The sequence below is a fragment of the Triticum dicoccoides genome, chromosome 3B, assembly GCF_002162155.2.
Source record: "Triticum dicoccoides isolate Atlit2015 ecotype Zavitan chromosome 3B, WEW_v2.0, whole genome shotgun sequence".
NCBI classification, from domain to species: domain Eukaryota; kingdom Viridiplantae; phylum Streptophyta; class Magnoliopsida; order Poales; family Poaceae; genus Triticum; species Triticum dicoccoides.
Genome location: NC_041385.1, coordinates 445,663,008 through 445,674,723, shown reverse-complemented (window position 1 = coordinate 445,674,723; position 11,716 = coordinate 445,663,008).

Genomic DNA, 11,716 nt, shown 5'->3' with positions numbered 1-11,716 from the left:
AAAATAAAGATGACCCTCGGGTTGGCCGACCCAAGGGAAGGGTATAGGTGGTGGTGAGGCAAATGGTAAAACCAAGGTTGGGCCTTGCTGGACAAGTTTTATTCAAAGCGAACTGCCAGGGGGGTCCCATAAATCACCCGACCGCGTAAGGAACGCAAAATCCGGGAACATAACACCGGTATGACGGAAACTAGGGCGGCAAGAGTGGAACGAAACACCAGGCATAAGGCCGAGCCTTCCACCCTTTACCAAATATATAGATGCATTAATAATATAAGAGATATTGTGATATCCCAACCAAAATCCTGTCCACCATGGAGAAATCTTCAACTTCACCTGCAACTAGCAACGCTATAAGAGGGGCTGAGCAAAGCGGTAACATAGCCAAGCAACGGTTTGCTAGGAATGGTGTCAAAGGTTAGAGGTTCATGGCAATTTGGGAGGCTTGAAGAGCAAAAGATAGGTAACACAGCATAGCGATAGAACGAAGCAACTAGCATAGCAATGATGGTAGTGAGATCCAGGGTAGCGGTCATCTTGCCTGAAATCCCGCAAGGAAGAAGAACGAGTCCATGAAGAAGATGAAGCCACGAAGACGAACCACACGTAGACGAACGAATCCTCACGATCGCAACGAAACGGGAACTATCAAGAAGAAGCACACAACATGGTAAACACAACACACATGAACAAGACAAGATGCACAACCAAGCATGATGCATGAGAAAGCTACATGAAGCTACTCAAGGCAAGAGACGATGCAAATAAGAACAACACATCAAGGCAAGTTTAAATGAGGCCGGAAACAACATATAACAATTCCGGTAAGTCATCATATGCATATTTCGAAATATGTCGAGATCTGAATAAACCTTATGTTCAAGTTGTTAAACAGCAAGTTAAGATGCATCAAGATGATCTACACGAAATTCTAGTCAAGTTACATATAAAGTTCATTTTGTTCGGAGCTACGGCCTAGAAGATATGAGCAAAACAAGTTAAACATGGCATTGATGCAAAATGCATACAAACATCAAGCAAACACCTCAAAACAAGGATGAAACATGATAATATGAAGCTACATGCAAAATCAAGCAAGTTTCATATAGAACACACTCAAAACGGAGCAACGGTTCAACACACACACACACACTATACAAGATATGACAACAATCTGTCCAGAACAGCAACTAGGCATATTGCAAGCATCAAAACAACATGCTACAGCACCCCAACATAATAACAAAAGGCATGGGCATGAAGTACAGGTAAAGCACAACAAAACATGAACACTGAGCTATCTCCAGAAAAGACTAGAACATGCTCAAAAGGACATGGTAAGATTGCAAATAATAACAGTTTCAGACTTTAGCAGAAATAACATCAGGTTGCAATGTTTAGAGCTATCAAACAACATGTTGTTGGGGAACGTAGCAGAAATTCAAAATTTTCCTATGCGTCACCAAGATCTATCTATGGAGAGACCAGCAACGAGTAGAAGGAGAGTGCATCTACATACCCTTGTAGATCGCTAAGCGGAAGCGTTCAAGTGAACGGGGTTGAAGGAGTCGTTCTCGTCGTGATTCAAATCACCGATGATCAAGTGCCGAACGCACGGCACCTCCGCGTTCAACACACGTACAGCCCGGTGACGTCTCCCACGCCTTGATCCAGCAAGGAGAGAGGGAGAGGTTGAGGAAGACTCCATCCAGCAGCAGCACAACGGCGTGGTGGTGGTGGAGGAGCGTGGCAATCCTGCAGGGCTTCGCCAAGCACCTACGGGAGAGGAGGAGGTGTCACGGGAGGGAGGGAGGCACCAAGGGCTCAGGTGTGGATGCCCTCCCTCCCCTCCACTATATATAGGGGCAGGGGAGAGGGGGGAGGCGCAGCCTTGCCCCTTCCTCCAAGGAAGGGGTGCGGCCAAGAGGGGGGGGGAGGAGTCCATCCTCCCCAAGGCACCTCGGAGGTGCCTTCCCCCTTGAGGACTCTTCCCTCTAGGGTTCCCTAGGCGCATGGGCCTCTTGGGGCTGGTGCCCTTGGCCCATGTAGGCCAAGGCGCACCCCCTACAGCCCATGTGGCCCCCCGGGGCAGGTGGCCCCACCCGGTGGGCCCCCGGGACCCTTTCGGTGGTCCCGGTACAATACCGATGACCCCGAAACTTGTCCCGATGGCAGAAACAGGACTTCCTATATATAAACCTTTACCTCCGGACCATTCCGGAACTCCTCGTGACGTCCGGGATCTCATCCGGGACTCCGAACAACATTCGGTAACCACATACAAGCTTCCTTTATAACCCTAGCGTCATCGAACCTTAAGTGTGTAGACCCTACGGGTTCGGGAGACATGCAGACATGACCGAGACGTTCTCCGGTCAATAACCAACAGCGGGATCTGGATACCCATGTTGGCTCCCACATGTTCCACGATGATCTCATCGGATGAACCACGATGTCAAGGACTCAATCGACCCCGTATACAATTCCCTTTGTCTAGCGGTATTTTACTTGCCCGAGATTCGATCATCGGTATACTGATACCTTGTTCAATCTCGTTACCGGCAAGTCTCTTTACTCGTTCCGTAACACATCATCCCGTGATCAACCCCTTGGTCACATTGTGCACATTATGATGATGTCCTACCGAGTGGGCCTAGAGATACCTCTCCGTTTACACGGAGTGACAAATCCCAGTCTCGATCCGCATAAAACAATAGATACTTTCGGAGATACCTGTAGTGCACCTTTATAGTCACCCAGTTACGTTGTGATGTTTGATACACCCAAAGCACTCCTACGGTATCCAGGAGTTACACGCTCTCATGGTCGAAGGAAGAGATACTTGACATTGGCAAAGCTCTAGCAAATGAACTACACGATCTTTTGTGCTAGTCTTAGGATTGGGTCTTGTCCATCACATCATTCTCCTAATGATGTGATCCCGTTATCAACGACATCCAATGTCCATAGCCAGGAAACCATGACTATCTGTTGATCACAACGAGCTAGTCAACTAGAGGCTCACTAGGGACATATTGTGGTCTATGTATTCACATGTGTATTACGATTTCCGGATAATACAGTTATAGCATGAATAAAAGACTATTATCATGAACAAAGAAATATAATAATAACACTTTTATTATTGCCTCTAGAGCATATTTCCAACAGTCTCCCACTTGCACTAGAGTCAATAATCCAGTTCACATCGCCATGTGATTAACACTCACAGGTCACATCGCCATGTGACTAATACCCAAGAGTTTACTAGAGTCACTAGTCTAGTTCACATCACTATGTGATTAACACTCAATGAGTTTTATGTTTGATCATGTTGCTTGTGAGAGAGGTTTTAGTCAACGGGTCTGAACCTTTCAGATCCGTGTGTGCTTTACAAATCTCTATGTCATCTCCTAGATGCAGCTACCACGCTCTATTTGGAGCTATTCCAAATAACTGCTCTACTTGGAGCTATTCTAAATTATTGCTCCATTATATGTATCCGGTCTCTCTACTCAGAGCTATCCGGATAGGTGTCAAGCTTGCATCGACATAACCCTTTATGACGAACTCTTTTACCACCTCCATAATCGAGAAAATTCCTTAGTCCACTAGTTACTAAGGATAACTTTGACCGCTGTCCTGTGAGCCATTCTTGGATCACTCTTGTACCCCTTGACTGACTCATGGCAAGGCACACTTCAGGTGCGGTACACAGCATAGCATACTGTAGAGAGCCTATGATAAAAGCATAGGGGACGACCTTCGTCCTTCCTCTTTCTTCTGCCATGGTCGAGCTTTAAGTCTTAACTTCATACCTTACAACTCAGGCAAGAACTCCTTCTTTGACTGATCCATCTTGAACACCTTCAAGATCATGTCAAGGGATGTGCTCATTTGAAAGTATTATTAAGCATTTTGATCTATCTTTATAGATCTTGATGCTCAATGTTCAAGTAGCTTAATCCAGGTTTTCTATTGAAAAACACCTTTCAAATAACCCTATATGCTTTCTACAAATTCTACATCATCTCTGATCATCAATATGTCAACAACATATACTCATCAGAAATTCTATAGTGCTCCCACTCACTTCTTTGGAAATACAAGTTTCTCATAAACTTTGTATAAATCCAAAATCTTTGATCATCTCATCAAAGCGTACATTCCAACTCCGAGATGCTTACTCCAGTCCTTAGAAGGATCGCTGGAGCTAGCATACCTTTTAGCATCCTTAGGATCGACAAAACTTTTCTGATTGTATTGCATACAACCTTTCCTTACGAAAACTGGTAAGGAAAATTGTCTTGACATCCATCTGCCAGATTTCATAAATGCAGCTAATGCTAACATGATTCCGACGGACTTTAAGCATCGCTACGGATGAGAAAATCTCATCGTAGTCAACTCCTTGAACTTGTGAAAAACTTTTCGCCACAAGTCGAGCTTCATGGACGGTGACATTACCATCCACGTCCGTCTTCTTCTTAAAGATCCATTTATCTTACTGGCTTGCCGATCATCGGGCAAGTCCACCAAAGTCCATGGATCCGTTCTCGGATTTTATGACCTCGAGCCATTTATCGGAATCCGGGCCCACCATCGCTTCTCCATAGCTCGTAGGTTCATTGTTGTCCAGCAACATGACTTCCAAGACAGGATTACGTACCACTCTGAAGTAGTATGCATCCTTGTCATCCCACGAGGTTTGGTAGTGACTTGATCCGAAGTTTCATGATCAATATCATAAGCTTCCACTTCAATTGGTGTAGGTGCCACAGGAACAACTTCCTGTGCCCTGCCACACACTAGTTGAAGAGACGGTTCAATAACCTCATCAAGTCTCCACCATCCTCCCACTCAATTCTTTCGAGAGAAACCTTTCCTCGAGAAAGGACCTGATTCAAGAAACAATCCTTTATTGCTTTTGGATCTGAGACAGGAGGTATACCCAACTGTTTTGGGTGTCCTATGAAGATGCATTTATCCGCTTTGGGTTCTAGCTTATCAGCCTGAAACTTTTTCACATAAGCGTCGTAGCCCCAAACTTTTAAGAAACGACAACTTAGGTTTCTCTAAACCATAATTCATATAGTGTCATCTCAACGGAATTACGTGGTGCCCTATTTAAAGTGAATGTGGTTGTCTTTAATGCCTAACCCATGAACGATAGTGGTAATTCGATAAGAGACATCATGGTATGCATCATATCCAATAGGGTGCAGTTATGATGTTCGGACACACCATCACACTATGGTGTTCCAGGCGGTATTAATTGCGAAACAATTTCCACAATGTCTTAATTGTGTGCCAAAACTCGTAACTCAGATATTCATCTCTATGATCGTATCATAGACATTTTATCCTCTTGTCACAATGATCTTCTACTTCACTCTGAAATTACTTGAACCATTCAATAATTCAGAGTTGTGTTTCATCAAGTAAATATTCTCAACATCTACTCGAATCATCTGTGAAGTAAGAACATAATGATATTCACTGCATGCCTCAGCACTCATTGGACTACACACATCAAAATGTGTTACTTCCAACAAGTTGCTATCTTGTTCCATCTTACTGAAACCGAGGCTTTTCAGTCATCTTGCCCATGTGGTATGATTTGCATATCTCAAGTGATTCAAAATCAAGTGAGTTCAAACGGTCCATTTGCATGGAGTTTCTTCATGCATATATACCAATAGACATGGTTCGCATGTCTCAAACTTTTCAAAATGAGTGAGTCCAAAGATCCATCAACATGGAGCTTCTTCAAGCGTTTTATACCATTATGACTTACATGGCAGTGCCACAAGTAAGTGGTACTATCATTACTATCTTATATCTTTTGGCATGAAAATGTGTATCACTACGATCGAGATTCAATAAACCATTCCTTTAGGTGCAAGACCATTGAAGGTTTTATTCAAATAAATAGAGTAACCATTATTCTCCTTAAATGAATAACTGTATTGCGATAGACATAATCCAATCATGTCTATGCTCAACGCAAGCACCAAATGACAATTATTCAGGTTTAATACTAATCTTGATGGTAGAGGGAGCGTGCGATGTTTGATCACATCAAAGTTGGAAATGCTTCCAACACATATCGTCGGCTCACCTTTAGCTAGTCTCTGTTTATTCCGTAGCTCTTTATTTCGAGTTACTAACACTTAGCAACCGAACCGGTATATTATACCCTGGTGCTACTAGGAGTACTAGTAAAGTACACATTAGCATAATGTATATCCAATATACTTCTATCGACCTTGCCAGCCTTCTCATCTACCAAGTATCTAGGGTAGTTCTGCTCCAGTGGCTGTTCCCCTTATTACAGAAGCACTTAGTCTCGGGTTTGGGTTCAACCTTGGGTTTCTTCACTAGAGCAGCAACTGATTTGCCATTTCATGAAGTATCCCTTCTTGCCCTTGCCCTTCTTGAAACTAGTGGTTTCACCAACCATCAACAATTGATGCTCCTTCTTGATTTCTACTTTCGCGATGTCAAACAACGTGAATACCTCAAGGATCATCATCTCTATCCTTGATATGTTATAGTTCATCACGAAGCTCTAGTAGCTTGGTGGCAATGTCTTTGGAGAAACATCACTATCTCATCTGGAAGATCAACTCCCACTCGATTCAAGTGATTGTTGCACTCAGACAATCTGAGCACAAGCTCAATGATTGGGCTTTTCTCCCTTAGTTTATAGGCTAAGAAAATTGTCAGAGGTCTTATACCTCTTGACGTGGGCACGAGCCTGAAATCCCAATTTCAGCCCTCGAAACATCTCATATGTTCCGCGATGTTTCGAAAACGTCTTTGGTGCCTCTACTTAAACCATTTAACTGAACTATCACGTAGTTATCAAAACGTGTATGTTCGATGTTCGAAACATCCACAAACGACGTTTGGGGTTCAGCACACTGAGCAGTGCATTAAGGACATAAGCTTTCTACTGTTCGCATAATCGCTACTATCAACTTTCAACTATATTTTCTCTAGGAACATATCTAAAACAGTAGAACTAAAGCGCGAGCTACGACATAATTTGCAAAAGGTCTTTTGACTATGTTCAGGATAATTAAGTTCATCTTATGAACTCCCACTCAGATAGACATCCCTCTGGTCATCTAAGTGATTACATGATCCGAGTCAACTAGGCCGTGTCCGATCATCACGTGAGACGGATTAGTCATCATCGGTGAACATCTTCATGTTGATCGTATCTACTATACGACTCATGCTCGACCTTTCGGTCTCCGTGTTCTGAGGCCATGTCTGTACATGCTAGGCTCGTCAAGTTAACCCTAAGTGTTTTCGCTGTGTAAAACTGTCTTACACCCGTTGTATGTGAACGTAAGAATCCATCACACCCGATCATCACGTGGTGCTTAGAAGCGACGAACTGTAGCAACGGTGCACAGTTAGGGGAGAACACTTCTTGAAATTGTTGTAAGGGATCATCTTATTTACTACCGTCGTTCTAAGCAAACAAGATGCATAAACATGATAAACATCACATGCAATCAAATAGAGTAGTGACATGATATGGCCAATATCATATAGCTCCTTTGATCTTCATCTTCGGGGCTCCATGATCATCTTGTCACCGGCATGACACCATGATCTTCATCATCATGATCTCCATCATCGTGTCTTCATGAAGTTGTCACGCCAACGACTACTTCTACTTCTATGGCTAACGCGTTTAGCAATAAAGTAAAGTAAGTTACATGGCGTTCTTCAATGACACGCAGGTCATACAAAAAATAAAGACAACTCCTATGGCTCCTGCCGATTGTCATACTCATCGACATGCAAGTCGTGAATCCTATTACAAGAACATGATCAATCTCATACATCACATATATCATTCATCACATCCTTTTGGCCATATCACATCACATAGCATACCCTGCAAAAACAAGTTAGACGTCCTCTAATTGTTGTTTGCATGTTTTACGTGGCTGCTATGGGTTTCTAGCAAGAACGTTTCTTACCTACGCAAAACCACAACGTGATATGCCAATTGCTATTTACCCTTCATAAGGACCCTTTTCATCGAATCCGTTCCGACTAAAGTGGGAGAGACTGGCACCCGCTAGCCACCTTATGCACCAAGTGCATGTCAATCGGTGGAACCTGTCTCACGTAAGAGTACGTGTAAGGTCGGTCCGGGCCGCTTCATCCCACAATACCGTCGAAACAAGATTGGACTAGTAACGGTAAGCATATTGAACAACATCAACGCCCACAACAACTTTGTGTTCTACTCATGCAAAGAATCTACGCAATAGACCTAGCTCATGATGCCACTGTTGGGGAACGTAGCAGAAATTCAAAATTTTCCTACGCGTCACCAAGATCTATCTATGGAGAGACCAGCAACGAGTAGAAGGAGAGTGCATCTACATACCCTTGTAGATCGCTAAGCGGAAGCGTTCAAGTGAACGGGGTTGAAGGAGTCGTTCTCGTCGTGATTCAAATCACCGATGATCAAGTGCCGAACGCACGGCACCTCCGCGTTCAACACACGTACAGCCCGGTGACGTCTCCCACGCCTTGATCCAGCAAGGAGAGAGGGAGAGGTTGAGGAAGACTCCATCCAGCAGCAGCACAACGGCGTGGTGGTGGTGGAGGAGCGTGGCAATCCTGCAGGGCTTCGCCAAGCACCTACGGGAGAGGAGGAGGTGTCACGGGAGGGAGAGAGGCGCCAAGGGCTCAGGTGTGGATGCCCTCCCTCCCCTCCACTATATATAGGGGCAGGGGAGAGGGGGGAGGCGCAGCCTTGCCCCTTCCTCCAAGGAAGGGGTGCGGCCAAGAGGGGGTGGGGGAGGAGTCCATCCTCCCCAAGGCACCTCGGAGGTGCCTTCCCCCTTGAGGACTCTTCCCTCTAGGGTTCCCTAGGCGCATGGGCCTCTTGGGGCTGGTTCCCTTGGCCCATGTAGGCCAAGGCGCACCCCCTACAGCCCATGTGGCCCCCCGGGGCAGGTGGCCCCACCCGGTGGGCCCCCGGGACCCTTTCGGTGGTCCCGGTACAATACCGATGACCCCGAAACTTGTCCCGATGGCCGAAACAGGACTTCCTAGATATAAACCTTTACCTCCGAACCATTCCGGAACTCCTCGTGACATCCGGGATCTCATCCGGGACTCCTAACAACATTCGGTAACCACATACAAGCTTCCTTTATAACCCTAGCGTCATCGAACCTTAAGTGTGTAGAGCCTACGGGTTCGGGAGACATGCAGACATGACCGAGACGTTCTCCGGTCAATAACCAACAGCGGGATATGGATACCCATGTTGGCTCCCACATGTTCCACGATGATCTCATCGGATGAACCACGATGTCAAGGACTCAATCGATCCCGTATACAATTCCCTTTGTCTAGCGGTATTTTACTTGCCCGAGATTCGGTCGTCGGTATACCGATACCTTGTTCAATCTCGTTACCGGCAAGTCTCTTTACTCGTTCCGTAACACATCATCCCGTGATCAACCCCTTGGTCACATTGTGCACATTATGATGATGTCCTACCGAGTGGGCCCAGAGATACCTCTCCGTTTACACGGAGTGACAAATCCCAGTCTCGATCCGCATAAAACAATAGATACTTTCGGAGATACCTGTAGTGCACCTTTATAGTCACCCAGTTACGTTGTGACGTTTGATACACCCAAAGCACTCCTACGGTATCCAGGAGTTACACGCTCTCATGGTCGAAGGAAGAGATACTTGACATTGGCAAAGCTCTAGCAAATGAACTACACGATCTTTTGTGCTAGTCTTAGGATTGGGTCTTGTCCATCACATCATTCTCCTAATGATGTGATCCCGTTATCAACGACATCCAATGTCCATAGCCAGGAAACCATGACTATCTGTTGATCACAACGAGCTAGTCAACTAGAGGCTCACTAGGGACATATTGTGGTCTATGTATTCACACGTGTATTACGATTTCCGAATAATACAGTTATAGCATGAATAAAAGACTATTATCATGAACAAAGAAATATAATAATAACACTTTTATTATTGCCTCTAGGGCATATTTCCAACACATGTTACAGGAACTTAACATGGCAAACAAAGGCATGTCATGATACTACTAAATGCATAGAACAACAGTCCCTTACTGACCATAAGCCAAAAAGGATCATAAGATATGATGGCACCCATGTAAACATGGCAAGTTATATGACAGATTCATACATGGCAGGAACAACAATAAGTAGGCATGTTGGTGAGCTTGAACCACTCACCACAGAGAAATACATGGCATGGCAAGGCAACCAACAGTAAGAAGACATGTTTGTGAAGCTAAGCATGGCAAGAGCAAGTTTATAGGGTGAATGGATCACTAGAAAAACACATGAGAACAACTGAACTTAATGTTAACAGGCTGACAGCAACATTATTTAGCAATTTTGGAGCAAGATATGAACAAGCTACAGCAACCTATAATTGCAACCAAGGGCATGGATGGATATAGAATGACACGTAGATCAAAACATATTTGGTGATCATCTCCAGGTTATGCATAGAATGACTAGTAGCAACATGTTTATATAGCATCACGAAATAACAGATTCAGCCTAGCAAAACAGGAACATCAAGTACACTACTTAACAAGCTCGATTCACTCACCACAAGTCATTTCATGACAATATAAGCATAGCATCATCAATAAGACATGTTTGTGAAACAAACCAAGGCAAGAACAAGTCCATAGCATGCAAGGATCAACTATAGCATCCTTGGCTAAATTGAATAACAAGTAAACAATCTGCCAGGAAACATTTTGAAGCAAAAGTAGAGCACGAAAATGACATGCTAGACTACTCCATAATTGCAAACAAGGGCGTGAATGGATAGAAAACAACCATATGTTCAAAACACCCTTACTGAAGTATCTCAAAATATGCATGGATCTCTCTGTAGCATCAAGTTTACATGGCATCAAAATAACAGCAGAACAGGGACTAAAATCAGCAATATCATGAAGCCTAGTTTGCATGCTTGTGCTAGTCACCACATTGATCACAAAAAATACATGGCATACACCCCTGGAAAGATGGCATGGCATAGATCAAAACACATGAAGACATCAACCTCATAGGATGCACACATCAATCATGGCAAAAATAACAAATGAGCATGTTATAACAGTTTCAGCAGGTTAACATCAACATGCACTCTTCCAACAGCATTTCGGGCATCAAGATGAGCTCAAATGCAAATGATGCAATGGAATGAAATGAAGTACTCATCGAGGCGAACAATTTGACATATTATACGCACGAAATGGAGCTACGGATATAGAGATACAGCATGATGAACATGGCATGATAATGTCACAAAACGGGGACTTAGAAGAAAATCAGGGTCGACCTCCAGTTTTGCACGGTTATCGATGATGGCCGGCGATGTCGCCGGAGCTCGTCGGAGATGGAGGGAGAGGGCACCGGAGCTGGGAGTCGCCGGATTCGGCCCTCCCGCGGCCGGATCTGGCCGGGGCGAAGGCGAGGAGGCGCGAGAGAGGCGGCAGGGAGCCGGGCGCGGCGCGGAGCTGCTGCTCCGGCGAGGGCGGCGCACGGCGGCGCCGGCGGAGATGGCCGCGGGCCAGGTGGCGGCGGAGGAAGGAGGAGGCGCAGGGGGCGCGCGGCGGCGCCGGTCGCCGGGCGCGGTGGAGGCGGGCGACCGC